Here is a 16,389-nt window from a genome sequence, read left to right as displayed (position 1 = left end):
TCCCTCTTCCACCAAGTGTCGCTTTCCCTATATTTGTGGCATGCACGTCACAACCTCGATGTTATTAAAACTCATAAACCAGACACTATAGAGATCATTATTCACATCAACCTTGAAGCTCTGACATCCCACATCACATATAGGAGCCATTGGCACATTCATCTCAACTGTTTTGGGGTAAGCCCACTTTGCATGTCTTGTGTTGCATTTCTGGCACTTTTTGTGTTTCACTTCGTATCAATGTTTCCTGCTTGATTTCAGCAAGCGCTTGCTGTCGTTTTGATACATACTAGCTTGTAATAGCATTGTTTCAGTTTTCATTGACATCTCACTATTGTCACATGCATGAAACTATTTTCACGAATAGTCACTGATTCGGTGACTCGCTTCACCCACATGCATGTTGATCTATTTATTGAATCTTTCATTCATGTTTGCATGCATTGTCAATCACTTCTACTTTCACTAAGTGTCGCCATGCATCCACTGTCATATTTGCTTTCAATTGCCCGTTGACAAGTCAGACCAACCTTGGTCTGGACTCTGCCTTCACTGAGACAGCATTGCGCAATCTGGGGAAGGAAGGCTCTGTATTCCTCTCCAGAAATGTGCATTTCTGCCCAGGCACTGTCCTCTAGGACTGTTTTGCACATTTCTGAGGGACAGTGATTGCTGGCCTAGAAAATTGCGCAATGCAGTCACTGAGCCTATAGCCATTGCTAGCTGAGATTGTGCATTGCGTAATTCTAGTGGTCAGCAACTAGACTGGATTGTGCATTGCATAGTTCCAGTAGTCAGCTAGGCTCCCAGTAGCCCATAATGTGTCTTTCATAGTCTTGGCAATCAGTATCCCGACCTCCCAGCCAAAATTTCGCAACCTTCATGATTAGTCACACAGGTATGTTGAAAGTTAGTTCTCAAGTTCATTTTGGTTTTTGACTGACAGATTGCTTGCCATGAGTGTTTCCATGTCTCCAGGTATTGCAGGTGTTCATCTACCTCTCAACAGTGTAGGTACAATGGTTTCCAAGAGGGCAAAGTCGAAGACACTGTTTAGAGCACACCTGGAGATGTAGTACATCAAATGTCTTTGAGCTTGCCTACTGACGAAGATATCAAGTTGTTCATAAACAAGAACATCAAGATATCATAGCGAGCAGAATCATGAATAGCATCTAAAGGCAACATACCGATCACAAAGAATGCAACAAACGCAACAAATTCAGCGAAAACAACGAATACAACGAGTACATCGAATGCATCGAATGCAAGAGGAAGGTTGTTTACAACACAAAGGCAAAACAAAGTTGCAAGATCAAGCAGATCAACTGATGATGAAAGAAACTTCTGAGACTCAAGCTATGAGGTGAAGACGCGACATGAAGATCGCGCAAAGATAGAGAATGGGAGAAAGAAGGAGTTGCAGGTGCTAAACTAGAAACTCAAGGAATAACATGAAGCTACATAGACAGACAAATGAGTTGTAGTAGGAATAGGAACAGTAGTGGGTGCAACATGCACTCAAGGATGAAACTACGCCTGTACAAGTTAAAGATCCATTCGAACAGCTGGCACGGAGCAAACATGGTGAGAAGTTTTGTTGATTGCATGCAAGGGATTCAATAGCATGCATGTCATTGTGTGCACACATGCAATCCAACCCATTCAAAACACTCACCAAGGTGAAGAGAAGAAGAAATTCCAACTGGAGCTAAAATGTACTTTAGAAAGTTGATGTGCATCACCACCAGCACACACTTGAAGATCAGCACAAACACTATGCATCAGTGTGTTGTCAATTCAGCCACACCCAAGAAGACCATGCGCTTGTTAGTAGATGAGTTGGATGAAGGAGCGAACCAATGCACCAGTTGCAATGGAGGCAAGACTTCGCTTCAACAAGATGTCACCATGAGGTGCATGGACACCATCATGGATGACCAAGCTTGGCATCAGCTCACCACCTTCACCATCACAAGCATGCCAAAGAGTTGGTCTCATCACAATAGACCAAGTTTTAGTGATGTCTTTCATGGATTGCTCAAGCCATGTTGTCTCACATGAGTACATGTGCAACATCATATCAAGTGTAAGTTAAGTGTCAATAGTTGGATGTAACAGTCATAGATTAGATGAAGAGTCATGAGGATAGATGAACTATCACAAAGGGGAATGTCAAGGGTCACCCCACCCTTTTCTATAAATAGTCCCTCATAACTCATTGTAAGGGCTTTTGGTTAGGCAAGCTTCTAATAAGACTATTTTGGAGAAATCTTGGATAGTATTGTAATGCGCCTTGGCTTCTCCACTGCACAGAGCTAGTTCATCTCTTTGGAGGAGTAGGTGGATGTGGCTATAACATTCCACTGTTGGGGCTAGCAGGTTTACATGGATGTATTGTATGATTGGGACTTACACTTCTTTATATAATAAGAGCCAACACATTTTCATGCATATGTTTTTATTGTAGTTGGACTATTTTGGTTTCTTAGCAATTTATGTTGTTTAACTTACGTATTTGTGTATGAACTATTTCTTATGAAATTATTTGAATCTTGTTGCAGATGTATTGTTGGTTTAACCATCAATTTCGATTGCCATTTGATTTTCTTTCTAGCTTGTGATGCATCTTCGCTCGTGTGTTCCCTTCGCAGCCGAGTACTGCTACAGGCTGCCAAGGGGGTGCACTCATATCACCACCCCTATGTTAGAACCTCTCATTCACCTCCCTTGATTCACTCCAACGGTCACACCCTTGCTATTGACAGAGTTATCTTACTTGCCTCTATACGACATTGCGATCGAGGCATTACCTTAGGACCCACTACTGGGACTCCTACACCAAATGATATGAGGTCTAATAGGGCCTTCTTACCAGGGAGATCCCCTTGACATTTTGGTGGGTCCAGCACTGTCAACACTACATTTCCCGTTGTCCTTCGAAATATTCAATTTCAATGTCCACAATTGTTTGGTTGATTCTGGCACATAAGTCAATGTCATGCAATTCTCCATCACGAAGAAGACCAATGCCCAATGGAGCAAGGAAACTATGCAGATCATCCAACTTGATAGAACATGTGTGTTGACAATTGGTGAACTCCGGGATGTGATCATCTGGTTATCATCTGATGGATGAGTTCATCAATGCATCAATATTGTGATTATGGACATCTTAGAAGCATACAGCTTGTTGATCAGTAGATATTGGTCAACCAAACTATAGGGATACTTTGCCATTGACTGGACACACTTATGGCTTTCGTACCAAGGCATAAACAACTAGCTCTGGGTGTTGTCCAAAAGATACATGAGGCACAATGTGACTCACTTGAATGGATGAAATGAATCGTTGGCTTTCGCAGAACTTATGTTCGACATTTGCTTTCTGGAGACACAGTTGGGGTGCTATCTTTCATAGCCAACCCAGACCCTACCCGACACACAATTGGGTCTCCTTCCATGCCCAACTAGTGAAAATGAAACTTGTACAGTACATTGTAACAATAGTAGTAGTAGTGACAGTAGTACTAGTGCGGCAAGTGGTCCTTGTACAGATGATATGTGGACCATGTACTTTCACGGTTCTAAGATGCAGGAGGGCTCTAGAGTCAACTGTGTCTTAACAGACCCGTTACAGAGGAAACACTTAATCTCTATCAGTTTGGAGTTCGAGTGCATGAACAACATCATCTAGTATGAAGCACTCATCTTGGGCTTACAAAAATCCATCAGCCTCAATGATGTTGTGCTAAAAGTGGGAGGTGACTCAGACATCATGGTGCGTTAGGTACATAACACCACACACTATGTGTCACCCCATCTTAAACATTATCAACAAGAGGTATGGTGACTCATTTCTCAATTCCAAGCTTTCAATATTAATTATGTACCAAGAATGCGTAATGTAGTTGCAGATGCCTTGGAAAATGCAGTTGCTAGGATGACACCATTAAGGGATAGATTTTATGTTAAAATTTTATATAATCCATCTGTCCCAAACAACATCACTAATTTACTTGTTTTTTATGATGATCAATAGATATTGAATTTCATGGCCAACACTAATATCTTCAAGGACGCAGCGATAGATGAGGACGAGCATGAGTAGTCTCTGTAGGATGCATCCAATGCAAGCAAAGGAAAACTCATCCCCAAGGGTATGGTATCACTTGATAATTTGTATGACTTGCAGAACCGATTCCAGGTACCCATCAATGTTAAAACCCACAACTCTAATTGTTGCACAAACAGATTAATCTGGGAATAGATAAGGATCCAAAGTTTGTGAATCTTGGTACATTCTTGACACCTCAAGAGCGACAAGATTTCACCCATCTCTTTAAGAAGTACTGAGATCTATTCGCGTGGACATATGATGACCTCAAGACATATGATACATGAATTCCAGCATGTCATACCAATCAAGAAAGAGGCAAAGCCTTCTCAGCAGAAGTTAAGGAAATTTCATCCTTCTCTTGAGCCCCTCATACGGAAAGAATTGACCAAGTTGTTGGATGCTTGGGTCATTTACAAAGTTCAGAATTCCACATGGGTTTCCAATTTAGTCCCTGTTAGAAAGAAGTCTAGGGAGATCTACATGTGCATATATTTCTGTAACCTCAAACACGCCTAGGACAAGGAAAACTACTCATGGACGTCCATGGAGCATATATTGTATACAATATCTAGAGCAAAGATGTTTTCATTAGTTGACATATTTTGAAGATACAACCAGGTTCTGGTAGCAGAACCTTATCTATTCACAGCCCACAATAAACTTGGCCAACACACGTACCATTTTCAATCACTTGACGGGAGGATTGACACTCTCCACGTCAATGGCCAAGACTTAAAATGCTATTTTCAATGATTTGGGTTCATGCACTGCACTATGTACATAGTATTTTCATTGCTTTCTCAGTTGATTTGTTTGTTGTTCTATTTTCCTTACTGTTTTGTTGTTTTACTTTTCTAAATAAGTGTTATGCCGCACTGCATTCTAGATTTTGAATGTGTATGTCACTAAATTTCAAAGAGTCTTGTGGCACTGCAACACTTGGCTAGTTCTATGTTCATCTTCTTTGTGTTTGGTTGTAATTTTTGGCCGATGAAGTCTTGACAGAAAATACAATCTGTCTGTAAGGAGATTTTTGATCAAACTATGAACCCGTGTCCAACCTGGGAAACCTCATGCATTAACTGAGTCTTCTACTATGGTGTGTTCAAGGTTATCCAACTAGTCTAAACAGAGAAGGGGATAATCTAAATGAGAAAACATGAATCATAGGTATTTACATGCTCCTCTGAAGGAACAACATCTCCTTCTCTCAATAAGTCAAGATCCCTCTTCCACCCAGAAAATAAATAAGTGCCTATGCACAGTTCTCTTTAAAATATAAGAAGGAGAAAGAAGAGAAAGGATTCTTGCGTAGAGAGGTGAATTAGGAAGAAGAACCAGGGTATTGTCTAGGCTCGCTGGCAGTGGAGCAATGATTTTGTTCCTGTGTGACTCCACCAGGGTATTACCCAACCCTTCTAGTAGCGGAATAACACTAGAGATGAAAAACGTATACGCTGAAAATATTAAGCTCACGAGCCAAACTACCCTTGCCAATTCAAAACATTGTGCTCTAGCTGAATCTTATGTCGTGTTCAACTAAGTTGGTATAAGGTGAACCATGTATGTCCATGGAGTAAGTGGGGAAACTAAAGTGATTTACACAATGAATCAATACTCCTTGAAAGCATGGAAAATTTTAGGGGCTAATGTTCGTAGGTGGGCTATTTTTCCATGTTTTTTCTGATAAAAGATTCACTAATTTCCATTTTTTCTAAAACTGATTCGCCCAAATTTTATAGTATAAAATTATCTCACCTTAAAATTTGCCAAAATTTTATATAGATACTGTATAAAATTATTAGAAATTTGAATATTTTTAGGAAAACATTGTCAAAATTTTTATAGATTGCATATGATGGACTATAATATTCACCAAGGTTTCTAAACTTCAAGATAAAGTTCCATCCTTAAAATTTTCCCTGCTCAAAAGGCCAAAGCCTTGCGCTAAAAATGAACAAAAACAGAGAAGTTGGTATTCAACCAGTGTATCACCAAGTGTTGTAGTAGCTACAACACCCTCCAAAATTTTGGCTTTCATTCAAATTTCATAGCCTTCCTTGGTTTTTCCATTGATGGTTAAAAACACTCGAGCTCATCCGATGAGCTCTTGTAGAGTCTTTTGCCCCTTTTGTCTGTTTGACCAGTGGTCGTATTTTGGCATATTGATTGCTTTGTCATGCTTGTAATCTTGTTATGGTGATTTTGAAGGTTTGTCTTTATGTGTTTGGGTTGTATTTTCTATCTCAACGTCTATCATACTCACAGAAAAAGTTGTAAGCATTGTCTTGCAAGTGTTGTCATGGTCGTCCGAAGGTCTATCTCAAGTGTCGTGCTTATCACTCTTGGCGCTAAGACAGTCTCACTGAGGGCATGTTTTTTCTTGTGGTCCTAGTGTTCTATGTTGTCTCGTTGTCAAAGTATGCTAAGTGTGTGATCACAATGTCAAGTCCGCACAAGTTCCCTTGCCTCCCACACTTAGACATTTTCCTGAAAATATATCTGACCAGACAACCCTCTTCCACTGGACCTTGACTGAGTTGTACCATGAAGTCTCAACCCTTAGTGACCATGATCTATTGCCTGGAACTGCGTATTTCTTGAGGTTGTCCTCTAGGTCAATTGCACTTCTCAATACCCAAGGTGATTAGCATTTCTTCCTCCCTAGAACTATGTAGAAACTTCCTTCATGCTCGATCTGAACCTCGCATTCTGCAAGAAAAGTCATAAAATCTTCTTTCTACATGCTGGAACCCCACATTGCACAGATACCTAGGCCTATACTTCTCTCACAAACTATGCATAAATGCCCAGCTTGTCCTCTGATGCCTTGTCTTGTCTTTGTAGGAATTTACAGGGTAAGTTCCTCAGAAAGAATACCAAAAGGACACCGCTCACAACCAGATCACAGATCAATACACCAGTATTTTTGACGTGGTTAAAACCCTCAAAGAGGGAAACAGTCCACGGCCTGTCCCAACGTGGGTACTACAGGCAATTTATTAATCAAAGAATGAAAAATTACATAAGCTTCTCTCATGCACGGATTACCCAAACAATGACCCTCCATGCGCTTTAAATAGAACTCATGGACCAATCGGGTGTCAAGCCACGGATCAAGTGTCGGTAATACCGAGGTGAGAGTGAACCGTCAGATCACTACATATCGTGACCGTCGGATTGTAAGTTACAAAATGTACAACGGTAAAGAAAGACACTTTACCTAACTCTATACCTAACTCTATACTAGACCAAGTTGAACTTAACTATATCCTATGTGTCGGAATATCCTAACATCCCCCCTTAAGAACAACTTGGGATAGGATTGAAGGATTTACAAATATGACACAATAGGAGAAGGAAGGAGGCACTAGAGCCTATCCCCCCTTAGTGACAACTTCCTGAACTCCAAGCATATATCGAAGTTTAGTGAACTTCGCCTCTGTGAGAGCCTTTGTGAAGATGTCTGCAACCTGATCATCTGTTGAACAATATTGCATTTCAAGAACATGGTCATGAATGAGCTTTCTGATGAAGTGCATGTGTAGTTCAATGTGTTTGCTGCGCTGATGCTGGACTGGATCTTTGCATAGCTGAATGGCACTTTGATTATCACACCAAAGTGTGGTAGGACACTGTTGCTCAAAGCCAAACTCTGATAGGATCTGACGAAGCCACAAGGCTTCCTTACTAGCTTCCACGGCACCACGATACTCTGCTTCTGCTGACGAAAGAGAAATGGCAGCCTATTTCTTGCAAGCCCATGTCATAGGTCCTGAACCAAGAGTGAAGACATAACCGGCAGTAGACTTCCGATCATCAGGGTCACCAGCCCAATCAGAATCAGTGAAACCAACTAATAGAGGAGCTGCTTTGGCACTGTAATGAATCCTAAACTATACTGTACCTCGAACATAACGAAGTATTCTTTTGGCTGCTTTCCAATGACTTTCACGGGGGTTTTGCATAAAACGAGCAACAAGGCCAACAGCAAAGGAAAGATCAGGACGAGTATGGGTTAAATACAAGAGTTTTCCTACAAGTTGACGGTATAAGGTAGCATCAACTTCAGGAGAAGTACAAGAGACTGAAAGTTTGACTCCAGACTGAAAGGGAGAAGGGGCTGGCTTACAGTCTTCCATGTGAAAATGACGAAGAATATCACAAGCATACTTGGACTGGGAAAGGGAAATACCCTCCTTGGATTGCAAGACTTGAAGACCGAGAAAATAGTGTAAGTGTCCTAAGTCTGTCATTTCAAATTTCTTTTTAAGGCTGGACTTCACATGGTTTATAAGGTTGGGATCACTACCAGTAAGGATAAGATCATCAACATAAAGAACAAGGATGATAAGAGAGTTGCCCACTTTCTTGGTGTAGACAGTATTGTCAGAATGACACCTAGAAAAGCCAGATTCTAAAAGAAAGCTATCCATTTTGGCATACCAAGCCCGAGGAGCTTGCTTGAGACCATAAAGGGATTTCTTAAGTCGACAAACAAGGCTGGAGTCTATTTGGATGAAGCCAATGGGTTGTTCCATATAGATTTCTTCATGCAAGTCCCCATGCAAGAAGGCAGATTTAACATCCATCTGATGGACTTCCCAATTTAAAGAGGCAGCAAGGGAAAAAACAAGGCAGATAGAGTTCATTTTGGCAACAGGGGAGAAGGTTTCAGTGTAGTCAATGCCTTCAACCTGTGAAAAACCCTTAGCAACAAGACGAGCTTTATGTTTATCAACTTTCCCATTTGGTCCATACTTGGTTCTGTAAACCCATTTACATCTAACAAGTTTGCGTCCCTTTGGTAGAGGAACAAGATCCCATGTATCATTTGTCATCAATGAATGATATTCTTCATTCATAGCTGCTTCCCAATGTGGATGGCCTGAAGCTTCTGCAAAAGTGTCAGGATCATGATTTACTGGAGCTTGAGCCAGTAAAGAAGAGGCTCTTTCAAACTGAGAACGTGTACGTCGCTGATCTGTAGGATCACCGGCAAGATCACCTGCTGCATCCCGAGTAGCACGGACCCATCTTGGAAGTTGAGGATCCTGAGAAGGTGGGGGAGGATTATCATCCTCGCTTTCATCATCTGAAGAAGAAAATTTTTCAAAAGTAGAAGAGATAGGAAGAGGTGGCACATCCGCCGGACTAGGCTCGCAGGCCGATTTATTTTCATCAAATTTTACATCTCTTCTAATGATAACATTTTTGGACTTAAATGGAATAAGTCTATAACCTTTTACATCTTCAGAATATCCAACAAAAGTACATTTCTCACTCTTAGGTTCTAAAGCTTTATGCTTTTCATCTGGAATATGGGCCCATGCTTCACTTCCAAACACACGAAAGTGACTTACATCTGGTTTAATGGAACTCCAAGCTTCTTCTGGAGTGATATTCTCTAGAACCTTAGTAGGAGTGCGATTGATTATATAATTTGCACAATTAATTGCTTCGGCCCAAAAACTAAGACTGAGTCCTTTAGATTGCAGCATACAATTAGCCATTTCCTTTAAGGTGCGATTTTTCCTTTCAGCTACACCATTTTGTTGTGGAGTGTATGGAACAGTATGTTGCATTTGAATTCCATTTTCGGTGCAAAAGTTGATGAATGTGTTTTTAACATATTCTCCACCATTATCAGTTCTTAGCTTAAGAATTTGATGTCCAGATTGTTTTTCAACAAAGGCTTTGAAGGCCAAAAATGTGTTAAATACTTCGCTCTTGAGTTTTAAGAAGTATACCCAAGTGCGTCTGGAGAAATCATCAATGAAAGTTAAGAAGTACTTGCAGCCAGAGAATGAAGCAACAGGAAGAGGACCACATAAATCACTGTGCACAAGCTGTAAAGGGGCTGAGGCGTGCCAAGAGGCACGTTTGTCAAAACTGTCCCGATGATGTTTTCCGAGTACACATCCGGAACAAACACCATCTCTGCAAGATACCATAGGAAGACCTGTCACCATATTTTCTTTACATAGATGCTGAAGGGAGCGATAGTTTAAGTGACCAAATCGCTCATGCCAAAGTTTGCTCACTTCATCATTATGAGCAACAAATACTGAGGGAAGATTTGATGACCCAAAGTTGTGAAACTTATACAACCTTGTGGAATCATCAGCAAGACCAGTAGCTAGAATCTGTTTAGGATCTTTTAGATCCTTGATTACAACATCATGAGGTGAAAATTCAACAATTTTACCTTCACCTGAATGAGTTATCTGATAGACAGATAGAAGGTTGCAGGATAAGGTTGGAACACATAATACATCATTAAACTGACCATTGTCTAGATGAACAGTTCCAGTCCCTACAACATTAAGAGATCTATCATCACCAACATATATATTTTTGGTGTTACAATCATTTAAAGAAGAAAACATGGCTTGGTTTTTGGCCATGTGATAAGAGGCTCCAGAATCAATGAGCCACTCATGAGAATGAGAAGAAGAAGAAGATACATTTAATGCATAACCAGACTGAGATGATTGACAACGACATGCAGAAAGTGCCATTCCGGAAGTTGAAGTTGAAGTAGGCTCCACATGGATGTTATGTTTCTTCATTGCGGCTTCCAAGGCTTCCATCTTCTTAAAGCATTTAGATTCTAAGTGGCCATCTCGATTACAAAAGTTACAATGTCTATCAGTCTTCTTCCATTTGTTTTTATTGGTCTTATCATTTTGCTGAAATGATCTTTCATTTTGAGGCTGAGTTGGTTTAGGACCATTCTTTTGAGGATATGACTTCTTAGGATTCTTTGAATTTGGTTGCTGCTGGGCGGCTAACGCTTTCGTGGAAGAGTTTCCAAGATTAAGAAGACCAAGGTGTAAGAGTTTTTCTTGTTCTCTTATTAAGGAATCACAAAAGGAGTCAAAGGAAGGGGCCTTGTAGTCTTTTCCTTGACAAATGAAAGCTTCCCTTGTAGAATGGAAAGTGGAAACAAATACAGAGTAGGCTGGTCCCAACTTAGTAAGGATGGAATAAATAAGGTTACCATCTTCTTTCTTAACTTTAACACCTTCCAAGAGATATCTAAGGGTCTTGAATTTGGACAAGAAATCTTCAATGCAAGAAAAATTATTAGGATCCAAAGTAAGCAACTCATTTTCAAGTTGATGGGCTCTAATTTCATTTTTAATCCCAAAAACTTTAGCGAGTTTTTCTAATGCTTCATGAGGAGTTTCAAGTTCTGCAATGTGGAATCTAAGATCAGGAGAAATAGACATCCCTATCAAACCACGTGCTTGATCTTGTCTATTTTCCCATTTTGCAGCTTTGTCTTCATCTTTTGGTTTCTTCTCTTGGTCTGTGGCTATTCTGAAGAGACCTTTACTTCTAAGTAAATCTTCCATGTAGGCTACCCATTGGAAGTAGTTAGTGCTGTCAAGAATGACTTGGCATGGACTTTCCATTTTTTTAAAAACTGAAGCTGAAGATGCTGAAAATAAGTGTTCCAATGGATAGATCTCAAAAAAATAGGCGGTTTTAAAAAAAACGGCTCTGAAAAAGGCTTCCGGATGAAGAAGTTATGGCTTTTTGAAAAAAAATTGTTGATGTTTCCGGCAAAGTGCGCGAATGTGTGGGAATGAAAAAATCCGCCCCCACAAAATGGAGACTTGAACCCAAGACCTCTACTCTCTAAAAATAGCTTTGAACCAATTGATCTATACAAAAAATTTGAGAGAGAGAGAGAGAGGGGGGGGGGGGGGGGGGGCCTTGGTTTGCGTGCTTGCCTTGAGAAAGCTCTTTTTCCCCACAAAACACAAAACCCAACACGAATATGCAAAGAAAAACGAACCTTGCGGCTCGAAGTTAGCTTTAGCCAAAAAACTAGAAATTTTTAAAAAAAAATCTCAAAGTTAGCTTTAGCCGAAAAACTAAATATTTTTCTCAATGTTTCTGATTTTCCGAGATCACACTAAGGTGCAGGGAAAAGAGCATACGCATGAGAAAAATCCTTCCTTTCTGTTTCTGATTTGCCCAGATCGCACAGAGTCGCAGGGCAAAGAGCATACGCAGAAATGAAAGGTATAGATCCGGTTAAAAAAAAAGGCTAAATAAACCGAAACCGAAATAAGCAGAGAGAAAATAACAGTAAACTGCAAAAAACACTGTATACCTCCCGATCTGAAAAATGACGCAGCTAGGGCTACCGGAAACCTTTTCGCGTGAAACGAAAGGGGTTCCTCACTGGAACAGATGCTCCGAACGCAACAGAGCAGTCCTCTCGGCCCGAAAGCAGTCAGAAACAGCAGATCTAGGAAACAACAACCGCATGCAGTTCTACCGGCTTCAGATTTGGATCACCAACGGACGCGGCCCTCAAATAGCTCCGATACCATGTAGGAATTTACAGGGTAAGTTCCTCAGAAAGAATACCAAAAGGACACCGCTCACAACCAGATCACAGATCAATACACTAGTATTTTTGACGTGGTTAAAACCCTCAAAGACAGAAACAGTCCACGGCCTGTCCCAACGTGGGTACTACAGGCAATTTATTAATCAAAGAATGAAAATTTACATAAGCTTCTCTCATGCACGGATTACCCGAACAATGACCCTCCATGCGCTTTAAATAGAACTCATGGACCAATCGGGTGTCAAGCCATGGATCAAGTGTCGGTAATACTAAGGTGAGAGTGAACCGTCGGATCACTACATATCGTGACCGTCGGATTGTAAGTTACAAAATGTACAACGGTAAAAAAAGACACTTTACCTAACTCTATACCTAACTCTATACTAGACCAAGTTGAACTTAACTATATCCTATGTGTCGAAATATCCTAACAGCCCCCCTTAAGAACAACTTGGGATAGGATTGAAGGATTTACAAATATGACACAATAGGAGAAGGAAGGAGGCACTAGAGCCTATAGTCTTCCCCTTGGAAACTATGCAAAAATTCCCAGCTAGTCCCATGCTGCCCTATCATTTCTTCCTCCTGAAAAATGCACAGAACTACCTAGTTGTTCCTCTACAGCCCTATCTTGTCTTCCCTCTAGGAGTTGTGCAGAAGTGTCCCTCATGGTCCCACCTTGTAGCTGCAACTCATGTCCTTCACTATGCAATTCGGCCTCCTAGTGTTCACTGTGCATTTTTCCCGGCAGTGAAGATTGTGCCCCGGAGTTCCTCATCCCAGCCTAAGTTATGCTCTGTATTGTCTCAGTGAGTTTTCCTCCCTTCCTATCACCTGAAACTATGAATTGCGTAGTTGTTGGGCCCTCTTCCTAGCCTATCATCCGTCCCAGCCTCAGAACACGAAAACAATGCATCATGCTAACTAGGAGGTTTTGGATTTTATGTCATCCCATTATTGGGACAGGGTCCCTACGGTCAATTTTGGGGAAAAAGCCCAAGTTTTGGGGCAGAAAGCCCAAGCTTTTGTGATGTAAAGTGTAAAGTCTCCGCAAGTTATGGTGACGAAGCATGTAGATAGTAAGTGTCATAAAGGGATTTTCCCTTCTTTTAGGTAAGTTGTGTCCGCTTGTATAGACCTACCCATGATCTGCGGACCATGGGATTGTATAAAAAGGAGATTCTTAGAGAGTCTAAGGGAGTTTAGTTGATAGTTGATATAATGGGTCATTAGAAGTGAAGGGAAAAGAGTCTTAGAGTAGAAGAGAGTCTCTGCAGCTGTGTGCGCAGAGGCCTAGAGTAGAGTCTGCAACTGAGTGTGCGAACCCCTGCAGCTAAGTACGCAGGGTAGTCTTGAGTCTGTAAGCAAATCTGAAGCATTAATAAAGATATTATTCTGGAAATATCTGTGTTTTTCCTATTTACTTCTGCTATGAATGAATACGTTTATGTTATGATGAATATTGGGTTTATGATTTAATATTGTATTAATGTGCGATTCTGCATGGTATACATTGTTATATGAATGCAAGTAATAATATCTGTTTACGCAAAGAATATCTTAATGCATGTTAAAGATATCATACACTCAAGTAAATTTGGGTAATAATAGACTTAGGAGTGATTACAGAGGCACGTAAGTGGTTGTTCGTCTATTTAGGGTCTGTGAAAGACAATCTTAAACCTTCGTGAAGGCCTAAAGGCTGGTAAGAGGAAGTTATATTGATAAGCCTAAAGAGCTTATCGATCTGTGGGAAGATAGGTTTAGGGCATAAAACGACATCACAATCATATCTGGGTGCGGAAACTTAGTTCAAGAATCCCCCCATACTGCTTTGGGTGAGACTTCAATCTACGCTCTACAAATTGATGCCAAAAGGGCCAGTAGTGTAGGGATTTTCTTGGAAAACTTAACTCTGAACCTAGGTCAGGACCCACTAAGCCAATAAATGGTTCTGTTGCTGGGACCGGAATCTGCATAAAGAGATGTGTGATGTCACATCACTGGAATCCAACTAAGAAGGAAATTGAAGATTGGTTGGATAGAAATATCCACAAATTCACAGCGCAAGAAAATAGAAATCTGCGATTAACGAAAGAAAAGTGGTTGGATAGGTATTTGTACACAGACATACATGAAATTTTCTTATGCTCCTTCCCGGTCGAGTTATACGAGTGGATCACTAAATTGGTAGATGGCCAGGGAAGGTGGAGGTTCGACTGTCCAATAGTGTGGACCTCGGAGTTAGTGCGAAGATTGGAAGCCTCTGAAGATAAGATCGTGTGCATCGTCTATCACTAGCTTGATCGTGTCCTTAGAGGGTTTGTGACAGAATTCACGATCAATACATTGGTTAGCTACAAAAAATCAGAGCGATGCTTCTTCAAGGGACCACGAGGTGAGTATTTAAGATCTTTGAATACTTGGATTAAAATTCTCTTGTGTGAAAATTAGGTTACGCAACTACCTTGATGTTTGGAGCTATGCGAAGTGGAAAGTTATTTAGGGATAGAAGGGGAGCAAGACTTGAATATAGCCTGATGATTGAGCCTCCTTTGAGTGACGACGAAGAAGCAGAACAGGCTTCTTTGCAGAGCATTGTCCAATTAATAAGGCGAGAGTTCCCGCAAATACCCCATCTACCCACACCACCTCCATCTTCACCTCCACAGCATACACCTCCCACACTGCCACCACCTCCACCACCGTTCAATATGGCGAATACGGTGAAGTTTCCCATTTTCAGGGGCTTGGAAATGAGGAACCAGACTAGTTTTGCTTCATCACAAAGGCTGTGTGGAAAGCCCAGAACATTACATATGATCAGATGAAGCAACATTCCTTACTGCTTCGCAAGAATGCGCACTAATGTGGTACATTAAGTACTACATTGATAACTCAACAGCTACGTTGGCTGACGACGAAGAAGCAGAACAACTTCTTCGCAGAGCACTGTCCAATTAATAAGGCGAGAGTTCCCGCAAATACCCCATCTACCCACACCACCTCCATCTTCACCTCCACAGCATACACCTCCCACACTGCCACCACCTCCACCACCGTTCAATATGGCGAATACGGTGAAGTTTCCCATTTTCAGGGGCTTGGAAATGAGGAACCAGACTAGTTTTGCTTCATCACAAAGGCTGTGTGGAAAGCCCAAAACATTACATATGATCAGATGAAGCAACATTCCTTACTGCTTCGCAAGAATGCGCACTAATGTGGTACATTAAGTACTACATTGATAACTCAACAGCTACGTTGGCTGACGACGAAGAAGCAGAACAGCTTCTTCGCAGAGCACTGTCCAATTAATAAGGCGAGAGTTCCCGCAAATACCCCATCTACCCACACCACCTCCATCTTCACCTCCATAGCATACACCTCCCACACTGCCACCACCTCCACCACCGTTCAATATGGCGAATACGGTGAAGTTTCCCATTTTCAGGGGCTTGGAAATGAGGAACCAGACTAGTTTTGCTTCATCACAAAGGCTGTGTGGAAAGCCCAGAACATTACATATGATCAGATGAAGAAGCAACATTCCTTACTGCTTCGCAAGAATGCGCACTAATGTGGTACATTAAGTACTACATTGATAACTCAACAGCTACGTTGGCAAACATTTAGATTGTGTTGAATAAGGAATTTAGTAGGCCCAAATTTGAAGCACAATCAATCATTGGATTCAAGGAGATCATGATGAAGCCTGGGGAGACACCCTAGGAGATGGATCAGAGATTGAAGTGCAAGATCCGTGAAGCTAACATGAATCTTATGGATGGGCAACACTATGAATAGTTTGTGGCTTCGCTCTTTCCTCATCTAATGGTTTCTTTATCACAGTAAAAGATTGGGACCCAGGCAGAGGCCCTGGAGATTTCGATGAGAT

Source organism: Pinus tabuliformis, chromosome 8 (genome assembly GCF_031772625.1).
Source record: "Pinus tabuliformis cultivar Carrire ecotype Pingquan chromosome 8, CPIR1, whole genome shotgun sequence".
NCBI lineage: Eukaryota > Viridiplantae > Streptophyta > Pinopsida > Pinales > Pinaceae > Pinus > Pinus tabuliformis.
This window is presented reverse-complemented; position numbering follows the sequence as displayed.